Source organism: Pseudorasbora parva, chromosome 4 (genome assembly GCF_024679245.1).
Source record: "Pseudorasbora parva isolate DD20220531a chromosome 4, ASM2467924v1, whole genome shotgun sequence".
NCBI classification, from domain to species: Eukaryota; Metazoa; Chordata; class Actinopteri; order Cypriniformes; family Gobionidae; genus Pseudorasbora; species Pseudorasbora parva.
Window position 1 is genome coordinate 54,762,333 of NC_090175.1, and position 22,874 is coordinate 54,785,206.

Genomic DNA, 22,874 nt, shown 5'->3' on the forward strand with positions numbered 1-22,874 from the left:
CAGTCTTCTTCATCTTGAAGATGAACCCCGTGCTGAGGCTAAATGTGGTACATAATGGAACAGATAATGAATCAAAAAGAGGATCAGGCTTTTAGAAGCACTCAAGATTTATCTGCCGTGGGTCAGGGCCGCTACAGGTGTCGAAACAGCTGATAATGCAACGTTACGAGACGATCATTCATTATGCAACCACAGGGTGATATTTGTTTGATGATATAATTTGATTTGTCATACAGTGGATGTTGCACACAAAAACACAGGTAGCGATGCATTTGGCAAAAATGCACATATTATGCAAGATATCAATAAGCTGAATTTTTTTATTTAAAAGAACCGCAGCAATTTTGAGCAAAATTACTCAATTATTTGAAGTTGAAGGAAAGCTTACCAGATCAGTGCTCCACCTCAGCAACACAGGAGAGACCGAGTGCTGATAAATCAGCTGTGATTTGATGAACAGATGTCCCACTACAATCAAGATGACCCAGACGTCACCTTTTGTTCTAGCGGCTCGTCTGGTCTCTCTGTCGAGTAATATTGTCTGTCTCTAGTGACCTGTCTAACAAACCTTTGTGGCCAATCAAACGTCAGGAGGAGAAAATGACTGTGAGCGTTTCACAAGCATGACTGTTTGAGCTCAAGTGTGGATCAGTGGGATATAAGGACCTGGATTTAATACACACAGCCTTGTGTGCTCAGACTCCCTGTTATTCTAAAGCAGATATGGACATTTAGTTACATCCCTGGTAATGCAATTTAAAAATAGCCTAATATTTGGTTGATTGTATAATTGCAGGTAGACATTTGCTGTTTAAAGTCATATTTTTTTTCAGCTTTGCGCATTTGTAATCATTTGTCACTCATTTTCATGGGTCACAAAGGGATCTATTTTAACAATCTGAGTGCATGGTCTGAAGCTCACGCTCAGGGACACTTTGTGAATCCACTTTTAAGATTTTAACAACAGAGAAAAAAACAACAAAAAAAAAAAAAACAGTTCGGTACGCCAGGTACATGGTCCAAAAGGGTTGTCCATAGACTCTAAATGAGTCAGAGGTGTGTTTTGGGCGTAACAAACAATAAACCAATCAGAGCCTCATCTCCCATTTGATTTTAAAGGTGCCATCTGTAAAAATTGAGGTACAAATATCCAAAAAAATGACCTACATGCTTCAAAAGAATGAGAAGAAATAAGGGTGATGATGTCATAAAAAAAATGCCAAGTTATAGTGCTGCAGAGATATCAACCTTAATTAGCAGTAGCATTACTAGCCCCGGCCCGACAGGTGTCGTAATACCAGTCTCGACCATGGGAGGCGGTATGCGGGCAACATAAACACCAGCTAACCTGGCGTACTTGAACCTGATGTCAATCGTGTGGAAAGTACAGCCCACTAATTTATTTCAGTTCAGGGAAGAGAGTGGACGGATGGCCAAAGCCCTTGGCCCCTTAAATGTATCTGATATGATAAAAATAGCTGTTTTTACCTGACCGGAAAAAGCAAAAAATAAAAAATAAAAATAAATAGAATACTGCACTATTGACTTTTAGCCCCGACAAACCGTTGCAAAACATTTTAAGCGGAAGCGGTGGTGCGTTGAACACCCTGTTCTGATCATGCAAGAGTTGCAACTATGGCAGCTGAGAAGGCCATTCTTTGTGTTCATTTTGAAGAATTTTCAGAGTCTGATGAAATCGGTATAAAAACATGTTTGACACTGCAAAATATGCTCTGTTACAATCACTGCCCTTGCCATCCAGAATAAAAGAGAACATCCCAATCTGGTGAAGGGATTTGTGGAAAATCTGGTTCCTATTTACTGTAATCCAACATTTTCCTTGCATTTCAGGTGAAGGACAATCCACTTCTTACCTCCAAGTGTTATGATCTATATGATTTTATTATTTTTATTGTGAGTACTACGCTTATCATTATTGCTGATCACTGTTGTGCTATGATTTTATTTAGTATATAATCAGAGAATACAAGAGTTTATGAAAGTGTCACTCCACAATACAATAGTAAAATATTTATACAAGTATAGTATTTTATTGACCCATTGTGTGAGCATTTTCTTGCGGCTGAACTTATTACATATGCATTTGTAGGAGTTTGCCTTTTCAGACACAAAATTATTAGTGGGAGAGAGCGAATCGAATGACTAATTTGCAAAGCTGTAAATTGGTCATTGTGGCAATGATCAGCAAATGCTAACAATACCTTGACAATGGCATATCAAATACTTGAAAAGTTGGTAGCATTCAAAACAAATGGAAAAAAATATTTAATTTTCTATCATTCTAATGATTGCACACTTCTTTTCAAGGGCAAACACTCCTCTTTTCTAAGTTATCCCGTGCATGGACTGTGAATATGATTCTTATTTATAAAATGTCCTCACCTGTCTTTGGAGTTAGGCTCTGTTATTTTTTACATCAACTCAAATGTGTTTGTTCTCTCCGTTCAGACGAAAGTATCTCGCCCCATGCTGAACATGAGCAGATCGTCTTGGGTGAGTCTGCCTGCCTTAATCAGTCTGCTGAGATCATGGAGGCACAAACTTCGGTGTGAAAACTCAACAGTAGGCAAATGCGAGCACTTAAGCGCAGTGGGAGGGACACAGCGTGAGACACCGGTATTGATGAAGTCCTGCCCCATAGACTCACACCTTTGAGAAAAGCAAACGACTCGAGAAAGCCTGGATGATGTCAGAAATGGGAAGATCGGTATAGGGATTGAACTAGTGTTTTTCTTGTATTTGATCAGGTGAAAAGTAAATCTCAAAGTACTGGGTTCTGTCACAGTGAGTGAACTGCACATATATACGTGTCTATAAGGAACATTCAGTTTCTCAGAGAGACCGATGGAGAAAACTCACAGAGGATTATTATATTGCTTTCATAGCTCAAGAAGAATTTCACTGATTTTTCTGTATTTTGAATTATGCATTGTATTGGTTTGTGTTTTAGGGTTAAAGGAAATGTCCGTAACCTTAATGGAAAACATTATTACAGACAATCACCTTAAACACACATTGTGTTTTTGTGAATTGTGGGGACTTTCCATAAGTGTGATAGATTTTACATTGTACAAACTGTACATTCTACCCCCCTACACTGCCTCTGCCCCTACACCTACCCATCACAGGAAACATTCTGCATTTTTAATTTGTATAAAAAAAAACTCATCCTGCATGATTTATAGGCATTTTGAAAAGTGTATAATGAGGAAATTGGCCATGCCCCCTCCTTAATTTGCATTTAAAGATACACACGCGAAATCAGCTGTTTGTCCATCCATTAAAAAAATTGCATTTACAACATGCTGTAATAAATGATCTGTGGGTTATTTTGAGCTGAAACTTCGGACACATTCCGGAGACAACTGATACTTACATTACATATTGTAAAAAGGAGCATAATAGGTCCGCTTTAAGAGAAACATTTTTCAACATCAAGTTGAAACTTAAATTAAACACTACATGTAGAAGTGGTCTGCACATTTTACTCTGCTGAAGAACAGCTCTATTACAGCCCTCTATGTAAAGATCCTTATTCAACCCGTTCTGAAACAATGCCCACGCACAAACCTCTCTCTCTCTCTCTCTCTCTCTCTCTCTCTCTCTCTCTCTCTCTCTCTCTCTCTCTCTCTCTCTCTCTCTCTCTCTCTCTCTCTCTCTCTCTCTCGATGAACCTACTGGCTCAATTCCAGCTCTTTGACATAAGCAAGACTGGGGGACTTAACCTCTCCCCTCTGGAGCCCATCCAGAATGGCATTAATACCATGGGGCAGCACAGAAATCTGCAGGTTTGGCCCCTATGGTTTCCGTCTATTTATCATGTTTTCAGCCCCCAACCATTTGTCATTCCAAACTAATCCATCTTAAGCGACTCTTCATTTAATACATTATGTGTCAACATGTTCAGCTGACCTTGACCGGCCTCTCGCAACACCCCTGGTGCCAATTTGGAATGAGCCAATGATAATAGCTTTGAGCAAAACTCAGAGGCATTGAGCGCTAAGCGGCATGGACTTGAAACGCTGATGATGGAGGGGCTTTAATGCTGATCTAGAAGCAGCTTTGTCCATCCAAGACCTGAACTTACAGTAAGTGCCATATCATGGACAGCAATACTGATCCAGCTTAGGGTTGACATAAATCAAAATAAACTTTCCTGCTTCTATTGAGAAAAAAAAAAGTTTATTCCAAAGAAATGTGTATGTGTATATATATATATATATATATATATATATATATATATATATATATATATATATATATATATATATATATATATATAGGATTATTAGGAACACCTGTTGCAATTATCTAATCCACCCATCACATGGCATTTGCTTCAATGCATTTAGGGGTGTGGTCCTGGTCAAGACAATCTCCTGAACTCCAAACTGAATGTCAGAATGGGAAAGAAAGGTGATTTAAGCAATTTTGAGCGTGGCATGGTTGTTGGTGCCAGACGGGCCCGTCTGAGTATTTCACAATCTGCTCAGTTACTGGGATTTTCACACAACCATTTCTAGGATTTACAATGATATGGTGTGAAAAGGGGAAAACATCCAGTATGCGGCAGTCCTGTGGGCGAAAATGCCTTGTTGATGCTTGAGGTCAGAGGAGAATGGGCCGACTGATTCAAGCTGATAGAAGAGCAACTTTGACTGAAATAACCACTCGTTACAACCGAGGTATGCAGCAAAGCATTTGTGAAGCCACAACACACACAACCTTGAGGCGGATTGGCTACAACAGCAGAAGACCCCACCGGGTACCACTCATCTCCACTACAAATAGGAAAAAGAGGCAAAATTTTGCAAGAGCTAACTCAAATTGGACAGTTGAAGACTGGAAAAATGTTGCCTGGTTTGATGAGACTCGATTTCTGTTGAAACATTCAGATGGTAGAGTCAGAATTTGGCGTAAACAGAATGGGAACATGGATCCATCATGCCTTGTTACCACTGTGCAGGCTGGTGGTGGTGGTGTAATGGTGTGGGGGAAGTTTTCTTGGCACACTTTAGGCCCCTTAGTGCCAATTGGGCATCGTTTAAATGCCACAGAGGTTGTTGAGACCATTCTTCAATCCAGAGCTTCCTCCACAAGGAAACTTTTCACTTCTTGGTGCAATGGTCATCAGCTGGACCCAGTTAACTGCCCGGTTGGTACAGTGCTGGAGTTCCTGCAAGAGCGATTTACTGCAGGGTTAACCCTTTCCACTTTAAAGGTTTTGTGGTGGCCATAACTGCTTACCCCATCCCTCTGGGTGGTGCGAGTTTAGGGAGAGACCCCTTAGTAGTACGTGTCCTCCGTGGCACATTGAGGCTGAGGCCTGCAGTACACACTAGGGTACCGGTTTGGGATTTGGCCATGGTGCTCCAAGGCTTATCCCTGGCTCCCTTTGAGCTTATTGAAGAAGTTCCAGTCAAGTTTTTTGGTACCCCTTGCTATATCTTCTCTTAAAACGATAGGAGATTTAAAAGCTCTGTCGGTTACCCTATCATGCTTGGAATTTGCATCGGGTATGCTAAAGGCGTTCCATATGTTCTTAAATTCCCCACTGATGTTGCCAGTTCTATTGTGCTGCAGAAGTTCTGCCCTCCTCTACTATTAAACTCGGACCAGGAAAGAAATAATCAGCTTTAGCCTGTCAGATCTTTAGATGCTTATATCCACAGAGCTGCCCTCTGGATTAAAAGTGAACAGTTGTTTATATGTTTTGGCCCCCCCTCACACTGGGTCACCTGCATCTTAGCAAAGGGTCAGCAAATTTATAGTCGAGGCTTTCTCTGAGAGTCGGCTGGTTTACCTGTCATTAACAATCTGGATCCATTTTACTAGGTGTATGGCTGCCTAAAGTAGTGACTGATTTACTAAAGCATCCACAGTGAGATGAACTGAACACAAATAAATAATGCTCAACTGAGACATACACATTGTTGAAAATAAATGAGCACATTCTTAGCGTTACGATCCTTTGGAAGGTGATGTTCTTTTAGTTCATCCAGCCTTGTCATCTCACTAACACTCCAGGAGGCTGGGCCAATGTTACAATGATGAAATAGGTTATTTTTATGTAGAGGCAGTCTTTCACCTCAACGATTAATTCTCTGGGCTTGGTAACAATGAAAGCCGTTTTTGGACTAATAAGGAAGTTTTAGTTCTGAAACATACAGGGTATTCTTAAAGTATGATGACCTCTTATATGTCAAAAGCGCAAGAAAATAGTTTTCACTCAGTTTATGACCCCTTTAAAGCACAATGTGCTCTGATGTGTTGTGATTAGTCAAGCGGTTCGAGTGTGTTTGGGATATGTCAACCAACTAATTGAACCAGTCCCCACCCCTTTATTATATATTGCAATATTGTGACGTGTTTGTCCCCGGAAGAAAACTCAAGACTTCAGAAACAGTGACACTGACATAGAGAGTAACTGTATCATGAATCGAGTTAGTTTGAGCTAAAAAGCATCAGACCTGCAACAATCCATAGACCATCTTTATGTAATGACCTGTTCTCTACAAGCAGCACACGTCATACTTCAAATCTATTCACTCACATTGAAATTAGACTGCGGCAAGCTTTCTCTTAATGCACATATGGTTCTTATAAAAATAAAGTTACTATTATGGGGGGAATGACTGTCTTGTTGCTGTAACCCCAGCTGCCATGGCAAATTATTAATAAACCTCACTACGATTTATTGGGCAGGACCTTATGAAGTGAAACTCATTTCCTGAGCGCTGCTCTTCCAAATCATAATACCTGATCACAGCGTTCATTGGCTTTTGCTACAGATGGTGTCAGGGATCCTTCCAGGTTATAACGGTGACTGATACTAATTGCTTTTAGTTTCATCATATGCAGTTTTACAAGAATTGTTAGGGGTTTTCACGTACTGAAAATGTTAAATAAATAAAAAATCACTGTTTCCTTTATTTATAAATTCATGTTAATTCATTTTCAGAACTCATATTAACAATGAGATTTACAGATGAGCTTGTTGTGACAGTACACCATGGCTCAGCTCAGTTCAGATCATGAATATTAATTAGGCTACACACACAAAAAAAATATTTTAAATACAAATATATATATTGTTGATATTTTCTTTGACCATGTGCAGTTTTCCTCATGGTTTCTGAGAATAGCAGCATGTCACACAATCAGTCCTCATTAGCTAATATTATTATCTTCTAAACTACAGACGGGATCCGACATCAAAAATAAAAAATAAAATAAAAATATGTGAGGTGTTTTCTTTGTATTATTAACTTTATGAGTCTAATCAGATCTGCAACCCACTTTTGGTCTGATATTCCCACAATTGAGTTCTCTCATTAAACATGAGTGGTTCATGCACTGTTCGTTCTATGAACCGTCAGTTTTGACTTCAATTATAGGTCTTACAGTGAATAAACCGCAGGTTGTTCGTCTCCTCTGAAAAGTCTAATGGCTGCGAATATAGTGATGCTTCTCCGAAGCCACAAATGAAGGAAAAAGTTTTTGCCTTGAACACCAGGAACAATCACTGTGAAGAAGCTGGGAAGAGCAGCGGAGGATAATAAGGTCGTTTCCCCCGATATTTTTAGCACAACTTTATTCTTCTCATGAGTTTTAAGAACACTTTTATCAAGTAGGTACATGTTGACTGGAGATAAAGCAAAGATTGGAGGTTTGTGGCAGGTGTTGTGTGGTACACAAGGGGGAAAGTAAAGAGCCTCTTTTGAGGCACTTTTGTGAAGAAGTGTTTGCTTGAGGAAGAGAGAGTAGACAATGTGAAAACAAAGTTTTAGGCCATACTAACACATCTGTAGAGTTCTGATTGTTAAAGATATCTGGGAAACACTGGCTCTTTTGCCTGTTTAAACCAAAGAAAAAGAAAAAAAGAAAAGAAAAAAAACATGATAGGCTATGTGGCTCATCTGATCACAAATTCTGTGCTGGGATCAGGTTTTACCACTCAATTCAGGAATTTGAGAAGAGTCTATTTGAATTACTACTATAATTACTATTACTATTAATGCATATTTATTTATATGTTACAGGCAATGTGTGAAATCCGTGATTGTATAGAATGCCTATAGGGAATATATAGAGTTCCTGAAGTTTGTAGGCAAAGTGTGAAATGGTTTATATTTCAAACATTCTCTAGGCATTCTATTCAATGCCAAAGGGACAACCGGCAGAGTATAAAATACTCCTGCTAGGCACGCTTTAGCGTTTGTTCGGCGTGCCGGTAGCAAAACGTGAGCTTCCACTTCTCTCTCCTACTGTTCTCAGACGGTTGCTGTGTTGCCATTCTGGCCTTCCTTGCTGCAACAAGTATTTCAAAACCTGCTTTTATATTTTTATAATAAGAACGTATTTTATTTTGTCATAAATCTTCGTAAAAAAAAAAAAAAACTAACAAAAAAACATCCACTGCCAATAAAGCCGTGGTTAGCGTAAAAAAATCATGCAACATAATCACAAAAACAAAAACAGATATTTTATACATTGCCTACAAACTTCAGGCATTCTCTATATTACACATCCTATACAATACCTGTTTGTTTTTCACACATTGCCGGGAACATATATCATATAATTATTTACATACAGCTCTGGAGAAAATAAATAGGTCACTTAACATTGAGAAATCAATGTTAAGTGGGCTCTTAATTTTTTTCAGAGTTGTATATACATATACACATACACACACACACACACACACACACACACACACACACACACACACACATATATGTATGTACAAATGTGTGTGTGGGGGGGGGGTTGATGTTATATAAACACAAACTTATATGTTAGATGTGATTAATCATGATTATTTGACTTAAGAGGACTTTAGATAGACAGATAAAATATAACTTTTGGTCAAATCCAATGATGGATGGATGGATGGATGGATGGATGGATGGATGGATGGATGGATGGATGGATGGATGGATGGATGGATGGATGGATGGACGATAAAATTAATGATAGAACAAACAATAGAATGAACGATAGAACAACCGATAGAATGACCGATTGACCAATAAGATGATAGAGGGAGTGATATAACAAACTATAGAACTAATGATAGACCAAACAATAGAACAAAATATATAATGAATGATGGAATGACCAATACAACAACCGAACGATAGAATGAATGATAGAATGACAGATAGAAAAGCCGATGGATGGATGGATGGATGGATGGATGGATGGATGGATGGATGGATGGATGGATGGATGGATGGATGGATGGATGGATGGATGGATGGATGGATGGATGGATGGACGATAAAATTAATGATAGAACAAACAATAGAATGAACGATAGAACAACCGATAGAATGACCGATTGACTAATAAGATGATAGAGGGAGTGATATGGATGGATGGATGGATGGATGGATGGATGGATGGATGGATGGATGGATGGATGGATGGATGGATGGATGGATGGATGGATGGATGGATGGATGGATGGATGGATGGATGGAATTATAGAATGAATGATAGAGTGAATGATAGCACGAATGATTGAACAAACTGTAGAATGAACCATAGAATGATGGAACCAATGATAGAAGGTGTAATAGAATGAACTAAAGAACGACCGATAGAATGATAGAAAGATAGCGCAAATGATAGAGCTAATGACAGAACAACCGATAGAACAACCAAATGATAATATGAACAGTAGAATACATGATAGAATAACCAATAGAATAACCGATAGATAGATAGATAGATAGATAGATAGATAGATAGATAGATAGATAGATAGATAGATAGATAGATAGATAGATAGATAGATAGATAGATAGATAGATAGATAGATAGATAGATGATAGATAGATAGATAGATAGATAGATAGATAGATAGATAGATAGATAGATAGATGTAAAGGCATAAAATGGATGCTGACAGTTAAACTATTTATTATAAATATGGAAATATTCCATTAAATGTTGTTTTCATGGTGACTTTGAAACACACGGCACAGCTTGTTTACCCAACAGTTAGAATAAAGTCTCACACTAATGTGAAGCGCAGACAGTGGCTCTGTTCATCATGACCTTTTACCGCGGTATCAGAGCTTCCTTCTCTCCCAGCAGAACGGCAGTATGACGCATGATCTCTCATCACACACACACACACACACGAGTCTGTGGACTGAAATTAACTGCTATTGATCCGCAGCACTGAAGCCCCAGACAGACGGTTTAAAGGAGTGTTCTGAGACACAGGATGTGTGACAGCCCGCTGATCCCACATCAGCACATTGATCTATCGGCTGTAACCTCAGTCACCTTCTGATTGGCCCGCGATTCTACAGTCGCCGCAGTGGCAGGAGGACGGGATAAAACACACAGTTCAGAATCTGCAGTGTGGTGATGAACATGATCACATCTGATAATAGACAAGGCCGATACGTCGATATTTTGTCTGGATTACAAAGAACGCGGATTAATACAAATATTTATTTGTTTGTTTGTTTGTTTGTTTGTTTGTTTATTTTTTTATTTTTTTATTTATTTTTTTATTTATTTATTTATTTATTTATTTATTTATTTTTTTATTTTTTTATTATTTATTTATTTATTTATTTATTTATTTATTTATTTATTTATTTATTTTTTATTTATTTATTTATTTATTTATTTATTTATTTATTTATTTATTTATTTATTTATTTATTTATTTATTTATTTATTTATTTATTTATTTATTTATTTATAAACCCAGCCCATCCATATATATGAAGAAATATATCAAACCATTGGTGGAAACACACTGGTATTGGTATCTAATTAGGGTCCATTTTAAAAAAGTGACTTAAATTTAATGGAAGGTCATTAAAAAGTAATATAATTTACATTAAATATTATTATATAACACAAAAACCTAAATTAAAACAAATAATACATTATGATTCATTTAAAAAAACATTGCTTATTAAATTATTATCCTTTTAATAATTATGTATATTTATTTTACTTTATGTAGAATACAATTCTTTCACAAATGATCATACACATACAGTATGTCACAAAATCATCCAATACTTTGAAAATGTGTTATTAAAATGTACAAAAAAAATACCTTTTTTTAAGTTTTTTTACAATTTTATAGCTATAACTATATAATTTGTTCACCAATTATTCTGTATACTGACTTATTTTCTAATCATGCAAAATCTCTCTAACAAATCTCTAATCTCCCTTCAATGTTTGAGCTCTGTATAACCAAAACATATTACAATAAAATCATATTTTATCTAAACAATATGATTTCATTTAAGTAATTTCCAGGAAGCCGACAGGAGGTAAATAATATTACAAATGTCAAAAAGACGATCTAAAAAGAGCTTTCATCTCCTGCTGTAAATCATTTTTTTAATGATTGTGTTTAATCAGTCCTGTGGTGTGACGCCTCTGACAGAAAGACATGTTCAGCATTAATATGCATGAAATTACCGCAAAGTTAAACTTTAATTAACACAATTTATGATTTTCTTCAAATAAGTTGTTTAATTAAATTATAGTTTTCATGATTATGACTTTGTTTAGCATTTCTATTTTTAAACATTTAGCTGTCACAGCCATCACAATGAACTCATAACATCGATAACTGACTTTAAATAGATGACCTTACAGGGTTTTATAACATGAAGAAAATATTTAAGTACAACCAATCTGAATGTTTAAGTCATTTCAACTTAAATTACATTAAAGTGGAACATGTTTGACTCTTGTATAACATAAAAAAGTTGAAAAAGCAATTTAAAAACATGTAGTGTACTATTGTAACTTGCTGATCATATAATTTAATACAGTGTTATAAATACATATATGTTGTTCAGTATAATACATTATGCTTCCAATATCAGCCTAATAAAAGCCTTTCCGTACACGACTGGCATAACAAGAAAAATTAGGGTTTCTCACATGGTTGGTGCCTGTCAAAGTCTTTTTTTTGTCATGACTCCTCATAGATCTGAATAAATCCAGATATCTGACAATAACTGAAAATGAAGCTCGGGCCTTGTGTAAAGTGACGGAGGGACAGCACTAAATAACAGAATGAATGGAAGTGAACTCGATTTCTCTGTGTCATTTCTCAATGGCTGCTCTTGTCATTTAGCTGCATAATGGGAGACTCGGAAGACATTTCTCTCGTTTATGAGATCACATTGAGCTCTACACAACGGTGAGCACTTCTCCAGCAGCTTTATGTTTACATAAAACCACATCCTCATCTCACAAATCAGACAAACAGCCTCTGCCACAGCTCATGGCGTCAAGCTACAGCCACAACATTCTGCTTTCAGCTCTTCAGTCTCTTACAAGACATGCAAATCTATCTATCTATCTATCTATCTATCTATCTATCTATCTATCTATCTATCTATCTATCTATCTATCTATCTATCTATCTATCTATCTATCTATCCATCCATCCATCCATCCATCCATCCATCCATCCATCCATCCATCCATCCATCCATCCATCCATCCATCCATCCATCCATCCATCCATCCATCCATCCATCCATCCATCCATCCATCCATCCATCCATCCATCCATCCATCCATCATAACCTTCAAACTTTAAAACTGTTTGTCAGGCAGACTTTACTTTTATTAGTGGATTGAAAATGCTTTTTTTTTACCCATTTTCTCACAGTCATTTCAACTTAGCTTGCAAGACTCATGCCAAAAAGATCATTAATCTCAAATCAAATCACTGCTATTTCATTTGAAATGGATTTGCAATTTTTATTTTGTATTATTTTTTTACATTTTACACTTTCATTTAAATTTTAGATAAAGTGTTAGTGATTTTTGTTATGTTTTTGCAAATTTATTTTGCAAATATGTCTTTGCACTTTGTGTTCTTGTTCCAAAAAGCAGTAGCTCACACATACATCACAAAAAGGAAGAAAATATTTTCAACTTCCCCTCTCAACTCACATTTTTATTTGGTTATTCTTATTTTATTTCAAGTTACAAAAATATACTTTTATGCTTTTAGTTGTAGCTAGTATAACCCTCCACAAAATTCTATATAAAAGGCCTTAAAATTTTAAAGGTTCCTAATTTAGTCCTGTAGTCTCCTACAACAGTTTGACATGCATCCAGTGTCAAAAGCACATTAATATGCATCTCATAATATGCATTGCAGCATTATCTCTTTCTCAGTGTTTTTTTGGTAAAGTATCCGATCTCTTAAAACCCTGCCTTTCCGAGAGCCTGCTCTGCTCTGATTGGTCAGACGGCCCAGTCTGTTGTGATTGGTCGACCACTCACAGTCCATGTCGGAAACCAAACGTCCATTACTATAAATTAATTTCAGCTCCAGATCTTCCTCAGCACTTGATCCACATATGAACAATAACAATGGCATTGGTTTTACTGGATCAATTTGAGTATAAAGTCCTCATCCTTTGGATGTGCAGCAAAGTGGATTTGCAGTGCGGACATTTTTCAGTATCTTCTCGTTATGTAGACAACATGAACCCATCTGATAAAAGCTCTCTGCTTTGAGAAATCTCCTGTTATTTTGCTGTGCGTGAAGCATCAGATGGTGAGCGGACGGTCTGCGGGTGAGCCGTCTGACGCTGAGACTAAAATAGAGCTCAGTCCAGGTCATTAATGCAAAAACTCTCTGGCTCAACAAATGCTAGAAGCTGCTCGTGCTTTGAGCTTTTATATTATCGTATTCATCTTACTGTGCCTACGGCCTGGAAGATTTATCTTTCTCAGAGGATCAGGAGGGAGAATTTAAGTGCACGGCGAAAAAAAAAAAAAAGATTTGCATGATCAATGCAGGTCCAGTGTTTTTAATACAGCACTATAAGCCACATTGCACAACGTATTATTTTCAAAATGACTGTTTACTTTTGACTGTTAGTACAATTGTTATGCTGGATAAATCCGAGATTTTGCAGTCATTGTTTGAGGTGAGGTGAGTTGAGTTCAGCTTGAATGCACCCTGACCCTGCGTACACAACTAAACACTGAGGAACATCAACAAAACACAAAACACACACACACACACACACACACACACACACACACACACACACACACACACACACACACAAAAACAAGCTCATTATAAAACCTGCTAGATACAAATCAATAAACAGAAAACGAACCACAAGAAACCTACTTTGAGTTTTTTTCTGCAAATTACTGGCAAAGTAAGAGTTAAAGACGTGCACACAAATAGATTAAACCAGGCTGGCATACTGATAGCATATTGACAGAACTCTGACTCTGCTATTGTCTTGTCTTGTCATGGTGAGCTCTCCTGTCCATTGTTTTGTGTCCGGAGTGTGGTGTTCAGATCCCGGCACTCATGTTGGTTCTGTCTCTGGGTTTGGGCATCCATGCTCAGTATGTTTGTCTTCAGTTGTGAGCACACGAGATAAGCCGCTCTCTCTTGTTGTGTAAGTATGGGGTTTTGTGTTTGCTTGGGCTGAACATGTACAGCCTTCTTGTTGTGTTCTGTGTATCACACGGTTTGTGTTTACATTAGGGGCATGCTTTCATGTTGATCTTAGCGCTGCATTCGTTACTATCAACCACAATATTCTTTTGAGTAGACTCAAAAATGATGTTGGCCTTAGTGGAATTGCATTAGCATGGTTAAAATCATATTTATCTGACCGTTATCAGTTTGTAGCAGCTTGAAGAGATATTGATCACAAGTTCAGTATGGAGTGCCTCAAGGCTCAGTACTAGGACTGTCGCTTTTCACCATGTGCATTGTGAGATATCATTAGGTTTCAACGGTTGTGATGATGATACTCAGCTCTACATTTCTTTCCACACATCAAATCAAATCAAATCAAATCAAATCAAATCAAATCAAATCAAATCAAATCAAATCAAATCCCCTTTATTTATATAGCAAGTCCAGCTGTTTCAAAGCAGCTTCACAGTGTTAACAGGAAGATAATGCAATAGAATTTGATTTCTCTGGTTAAAACGGTGATGTTATCCAGCGATAGTTTCAATACGGGCAGATCGGTATTATAGTTTAAATTTAGGTGTCCCTAAATGAACAGGCCAAAAGCTAAATGTGATGGTGGCAAGGAACCAAAACTCATTCAGGTCCAGAATGGGGGGGGGGGGGGGGGCCTTGGGAGAAACCAGGCTCAGTCAGGGTGCCAGTTCTTCTCTGGCTGACGAACAGACAGTGTATGGTTATAATTCTGGCAACATTGCAGGTCTTAAGTCATAATAGGTCATTAGATATCCGTAAGATTATTCGAAAGATTGGAGTTGTCATGCCGGAGACGGGTTTATTGAGGATGTCCTGTTGATGCGGCATTTACAGGGGGAGTTTACACCGGACAGTTATCAGGTACTGATTTCGTTTAACAGGTACAACAAAATAAAAGAGCTAAAATAAAGCAGGAAGTGTTTCCATTCATCCTGAAATAGAAATACATAAAGAGATTAAAATAAAAAATATATGAAAATGCATGCAATTTCATAATATGGTAAAATGGGTAATTTGATCATTTGGCATTTGATGAGAAATATTTGAGTTCATATTAAGATCTCCAGCTTTTCACTGCATCTTTTACAGTGGTCATTTACTGATCCCAGAAGCAGGAAATCTCTAATTGAACTAATTCCCATTTCAGAGAAACCATTGGGGTATTAAATGTCCATTCAAAATGTTTCTTTACAGGAAGTCATGCATGTGAAACATTTTCACTTTAAAGTTAAAACACTCTTCATGAGGGTATTGGATGAGCTCTTTATGCTCTTGTGTCGGTGTCTGTCTCTTTCTCTGCCCTTGTTCTGTTATGTGATAGAAAGTCTAAGGCCTTGTCAGACCACATAGACCACAAGCCCATCTAATCTGCTGCCAAACTAAGATTGATGTGTGTTGGGGGAAGGGGAGTTAATACTGTTAAGTTAGCACATTTTAAACATCCGTTCACTTAAGAACAAATCATTTCTAGTCAAGGACTTAATAACCACTAACAACCTAGATTTTTTGTTTCTAAATGAAACGTGGCTAGAAGAAAACTGTAGTGCAACAGTCCTCAATGAAGCAGCCCCTCCTAACTTTACTTTTATGAGTGTCAGCAGAGCGGTTAGAAGAGGTGGAGGAGTTGCTGCTCTTTTTAAAAATGTCTGCCAATGTAAGCAAGTACCATTTGGTGACTTTCTGTCTCTTGAGTATCTGGGAATTGTGTTAAAAGGTGCATCACGTATCATGCTTATCGTTATTTACAGGCCCCCGAAATACTCTTTATTGAGGACTTTACAGAACTGTTATCAACAATTTCCACTGAGTTTGACTTTTTGATATTGCTGGGGATTTTAACATTCACATAGACAATGTTGAATCCAGTACAACAAAAGAGCTCATGATTGTTCTTAACATTTCTGTATTTTCTTTGATATACTGTATCAATCTCTGCTGCCATTGAAGCTAGATCTGTCTCTGTCAAAAAGAGATGCTTAAATGAGAACACTAATGTGCTGTTTATGAAGGCTATATCTCTAACACCAAGCATATCTGCAGACACTGTTGATTTTCTCCTTGACTCTTTTGACTCAAAAGTTAAGAGTGTAGTTCATGATATTGCTTCTCTGAAAGTCAGGAAAAAGAGTGGCAAACAAAAAGCACCTTGAAGAAACTAAACAGCAGTGCAAATAAGGAAAAGACAATGCAGAAAATCTGAACGCATGTGGCGGAAGACAAAACTTGTAGTCTACATGAGAGCCTTCATGCTTTCAATGTTGAACTAGGCAAAACTAGACAGACATTATTCTCAAATATTATAAACAGAAACATAAACAACTCACACACTATTTTTGCTACTGTCTAGAGACTAACACCCCCCCCCCCCCAAGTCACATTCCCAGTGAAATGCTCTCAGAAAGCAAATGCAGTGAGTTTGCTTTCTTCTTCTCAGAGAAAATCAATAATATCAGAAAGGCGATCAGCATATCATTGAGTTGATCTGGGGTCAGTCAGATCAGACCACAACCTCAGAAATGTCTGATTTTGAAGCAATTGATGGTAAAATTTTAGAAGAAATGGTACAGCACCTTAAAACATCAACCTCTGCCCTTGACACAATCCCCACTTCTTTTTCTCAAACGTATGTTTAACTGTTTGGAAGCAGATCTCCATTTTGAGCAATTACAGACCAATCGCTAATCTCCCCTTCATAGGCAAGATCATTGAAAAGGTTGTTTTTAGTCAGATGAACAAATTAGTAAACTCAAACCAATACTTTGACAATTTTCAATCTGGTTTCCGATCGCATCACAGTACAGAGACAGCTCTCATAAAGATTTTAAATGATATTAGCTTAAATACTGATACAGGCAAAACATGAATTCTGGTTCTACTCAACCTCAGTGCTGCAATCAACACTGTTGACCACAACATACTTCTTGACAGGCTGAAAAACTGGGTCTGGCTTTCTGGGATGGTCCTCAAATGGTTCAGGTCATACTTAGAAGGGAGAGGTTATTATGTGAGTATAGGTGACCATAAGTCTGAGTGGACGTCCATGACATGCGGAGTCCCACAAGGGTCAATTCTTGCACCACTCCTGTTTAACCTGTATATGCTGCCACTGAGCCAAATAATGAAAAAAGAACAGCTATGCTGATGACAACCAGATCTACTTAGCATTATCACCTAATGACTACAGCCCCATTGACTCCCTGTGAAGTTAACAACTGGATGTGCCAAAACTATCTTCAGGTCAACAAAGACAAATCTAAAATCACTACATTTGGAAACAAAGATGATATTCTCAAGGCGAACACATATCTTGAGACTAAAAAAAAATCAAGTCAGGAATCTTGGTGTGATTTTGGAGTCAGACCTGAGTTTCAGTAGTCATGTCAAAGCAATAACTAAATCACCATACTATCATTTGAAAAATATTGCAAGAAGTATAGAAACTCGTCCATGCTTTCATCACCAGTAGGGTGGACTATTGTAATGGTCTTCTCACCGGCCTTCCCAAAAAGACCATTAGACAGCTGCAGCTCATACAGAACGCTGCTGCCAGGATTCTGAGCAGAACCAGAAAAAATGACCATACCACACCAGTCCTCAGGTCTTTACACTGGCTTCCAGTTACATCTAGGATCGACTTTAAAGTACTATTACTTGTTCATAAATCACTCAATGACCTAGGACCTCAATACATCGCAGATATGCTGATTAAATCCAAACCCAACAGATCACTCAGATCAGCAGGATCAGTTAGAAATACCAAGAGTTCACTCAAAGCAAGGAGAATCTGCCTTTAGCTATTATGCCAGCCGTAGTTGGAACCAGCTTCCTGAACAGATCAGATGTGCTCCAACAGTAGCCACATTCAAATCCAGACTCAAAACACATCTGTTCAGCTGTGCATTTACTGAATGAGCACTGAGCCACTGTACGTTCGACTGATTGCACCCTATCTTATCTTATCTTATCTTATCTTATCTTATCTTATCTTATCTTATCTTATCTTATCTTATCTTATCTTATCTTACCTTATCTTATCTATGCATCATCTTTTTATTCATTTTATGACTGCTTTATTTACCTTTGTTCTTATCTTTGGTTATTGCTATTTTATCTATATATCCAACACAGTCTCACCCCTACTCGTCAAATGTTGCCGAACGGTCAAGGGACCCTGACGTCAGCTGTTGACGCACAGGGTACCCCTAAATCGGCATTTTTCGACGTACTGGGTAATCCACTGATTTCAATGAGAAACCTAGGACGTCATAAACAGACGTGTTGGGCATGTGCATGTTATCGTCATGATGGAATTTATTGGGTTATAATTTTTCCATTATGACATGTTGGAGTGTGATTCTCAATTTAATCAGCCAGCACAATTGTATTTACATTTATTTACGCTATGATACACGTTTGAAACAGTAGTCAAACCCCACCCCGCCCTAAACCTACCCATTTGCGTATTATATGATATAAAACACAGGCTGTAACAGACAACAGGCACACTTTATTGAAAAAGTCCAACTATTCCGAGGCCAAACGATTGAATTGTGCGAAGAAAAGACCCAAAAGCAATCACCGTCTCTATCCGCGGCGCGCGGCGCGCGGCCCGCGCCCGTGCGTCACACTGAAGACGCCACAGGTAGACCCCTCGGCGTCACGCGATGGACGAACTGGGAACCCAATTGCTTTCAGTGGGAAACCTTTGGCGTCAACATTAGACGGCAATTCTATCGGTATGAAATCGCGCTGAAGAAGTCTCATTCAGAACACATCGCGATGTTTGGCATCAGATCACGTGTGCCACATGTTGGTGAGTAGTCATACACATTATGTCCTAATATTTGATATAAAGTATTTTCTGCTTGTCGTTATCGATCATGTTCAGTCACTGCATTGTATCTGTCATCATCTCCACTGAGGCTTTGCATTTCTTTGCTTTCTAAATAAACACACCTTGCTAATAGGGTAATTTAACACTGTCACGTGACGTGCTATAGACCTTTAAACAGTTGTTAATATTTAATAATAATTACTAGTGTAGTTCCAACGTGGCATTTGTAGTAGAAGCACAATAAAAATAAAAAATACAACACTTGCCACGCGTTTACCACAGTATTGGTAGTTTTAATGTGATATTTGTTGTAAATAAACAGTAGCCACAACAATTACCATGCTTTAAATGCATTTTAATGTAAAATCCAAATATTGTTATTTAAATAGTATACTTTATAATGCTATATATTATATATTATGACTTTTTTCTCTCTTTCTTTCTTTTTTTTTTTTACCTGAAAAGACCAAAAGGGCCTCTCGGACTCAGTCAACCCATTCTTGTTTGTGGAGAAGTAACGGAGAAAACCGAAAGCTGCAACAGCAAATATTTGTAATGGTATGTATGAGTTGGTTTGAACCCTTTATCAAACATTTTATTTAGCATTTGTTGTTACTTATTCTTACAAATCCTATAGCTCAATCAGTAAGAACATATTCCCAAAGTCTTAATAATTCACAAGATTTAACAAGTTGTCAAATTCGTATGATTCTCGTACATATAGCTCTGAAAAAAATTAAGAGACCACTTAACATGGATTTCTAAATGTTAAGTGGTCTCTTAATTTTTTTTTCCAGAGCTGTATTTGTATATGAAGAGTTCAGATGCAAAAGCCTCAAAAAGCCACTTCGGTCACATGACATCAGATATTCGATTATTTTTTCTTAATCAGATCAGTTGCAATGTTTATAACGTCCCGTTTGCATGTAAATAATTTATGTGATCACAAAATCAAGTGAGTTATCTACATTTTCAAACAAATTCATATGATATAGCTTGCTATTATATACTTTTAATAATGGGAATGCACACATATCTGTGAACTTACTACACAAATGTATTTAACATTTAATTATGCAACGTTTTTTTACAGCAAGAAACAGTTATGTATGAACTCACAACTTGCATGCAATGTAATACAATTTCCTCTTTCTTTCTGTCTTGCAGGATTACTTGCAGATTACTTTTATTTATTTATTTTTGTTTAAAAGATCTCTACAATATCAAACTCAACAGCTCTTTTAAGAGTCAACCCTCACAAGAGCTTCTAGTGATTCTCAGTGAATCTTGCCGTAATCAGCCCTTCACAGGTAAAGTTGAATATTATCAATATCAGTATATATACTAAAGTATATACAGTTTTAATATATATACTAATCAAATGCTCACCTTAATCTTATGATAAATTAACTTTATTGTAACTGTCTTAATTTATATGTTTTAAAAACAATAGTATTTGCTTCACAGAGTAAGTGAGACTTTCTTGTTTTACAGAAGAGAAGAAAGACCAGACCTTATATCGAAGCAAGCTAAGAAAATAAGTCATTTGTTTAGGGTGAGGAAGGAAGATGGACATCTTGTGCCCGAAGAAGACAGAAAAGTGCGCAAGTCCATTGGTATGTCTTGTATTGAAGCAATGCTGTAATATGTAGTACAAAATTTGATGTTGATCTCTCAAAGGACTATTCATTTCAACAGTGATCATTCTTTCTACTCTGATAAAATACGTACCATTATTCATGTCTAAATCTTTTAATAACTCCTAAAATAAGCAAATGAGGTTCTGTATCTTGGATTTATTTAAAATGGTAAATATTTGTTTTCCCTTTTTGATACAATTATTATTACACTTTTGGCCTTCAGTTCTTAAAAACTGCACCGTCTGTTTGTCTTAGATAAAAGCAGACAAGTGTGGGAAAAAGCATTTAGTTGTTATAAACTCCATGTATTTCTCCATTGTTTTGTAGACCATGGATGGTTCTGGGTAGCTTTAGAAGATAATGAGTTGGGACATATTAGGAATCGAATAGTAAATGTTCTTTGAATTATGTGTAATATCTGGTTAGTTCTTTGGCTTGAATCACAGACTAAACACATTGCATTTGTGTTTTAAGATGGATAGCAAGAGAAGGCACAAATTCTACAGGAAAAAGATGTGCTGCCAAGGAGGAATACAAGAGGCAAAAACTCTGCTCTCTGAGAACTATACATGGCCATGGGTGCTTCATAAGCATGGTAAGTCTGGTGCCTGGGTACCTATTTCTTAATTCTGTCCATGAAAGTTGTATTGCAGTATTTTAACAATTTTATATTGTCAAGGCTATCACAAGTGATGCTCTTGAAACAAGTAACTAAAGAAATCTAGCATCACTGACAAAGGCTCAGAAGAGACCATGCCTTTCTAAAAGATCTTTTAAAAGATCTACTGTTTAAAAGGTTGCTGTTGATATGGGTAAATTAGTTTTTGTTCAGTACTTGGCTAATATTATGGGCTGCAATATTATACATAATGCTTCAATGTGTATATTATTTTATGTACTGACTGCTGCTTTGTAAATTTAAATCAGGAATTGGCATTTCTGCCCATTTTGAGGTGGAGAGTTTACTGAAGAACATAGGTTAACCTGACTGTACATTAAACTTAATCTGAATTGTGTTTGTTGTTTTACTTTTAGACCAGGACTGGAGAACGCCGGATTATACGACTTCTTCCTCTGGTTGAAATAAGGCTACACAACATCAGTGATCACATCATCTGTACATTGATTATACTGTAGGGTACAAGTGGGCGAACTGTTTAGAAGAAGAAGAACATGAACATGATAGAGGGAAGAGACAGAAACCAGTCTAGTTGTAATAATGAATCATTATTTTCCAACACTATATCAAATCTGTTTTCTGTATCATAGTTGACTGGATGGGATTATGTGGCACTCATTTGTGTGGCTTCAGCAGCTGTGAATGGATTAATATGATGTTAATGTGTTTTTTAAAACCCATTTTTATTTATCTTGAATCTTATTTGACTTTATTCTACTTTATTAACTGTATACTGTATCCTCCAATAAAGTGTTGAGTGATAAAGTATGGTGAGTATTGTGTATGGTGTTTGGTACAGTAAATACACATTCAACCAGTTTATTTAGGTTATCTTATTAATTACCAAGAATATTTTACTTGAGAAGTAAACATTTTTTATCTGGTTATATTATATTTGGTACAATGCTCCAAAAAGTTGTATATACTTGCATGCTGTGACAAGTATGTCAGTTTTCAGTGAAATAAAGGGAAGGATTACAAACACTTCAAGCCTAACTGAAGATGATCCATGTTGATCATTCTGGTACATCTACTACTGCAATAAAAATTAAAGCATGCACATTTTTGATGCCAGGTACGTGAAGAGGGTGTAGATGAAATTGTGACAATGTCTCTTGTTATTTTACTTAATGGTGCATTGTCCTATATTTAACAGTAATAATGAAGTGTAAATAATATAAATTGTTTTTGTTT

At 36.9% G+C, this 22,874-nt stretch overlaps 1 long non-coding RNA gene across 1 annotated transcript; it reads left to right on the top strand.

The window, feature by feature from the left end:
• Window positions 1-18,656: 18,656 nt before the first annotated feature.
• On the top strand, window positions 18,657-22,418 carry LOC137074170 (uncharacterized). Its single transcript, XR_010904937.1, has 6 exons — window positions 18,657-19,340; window positions 19,827-19,919; window positions 20,529-20,671; window positions 20,856-20,977; window positions 21,476-21,596; window positions 22,037-22,418. It is a non-coding gene; the product is annotated as an uncharacterized lncRNA (long non-coding RNA).
• The last annotated feature ends 456 nt before the right edge of the window (window positions 22,419-22,874 follow it).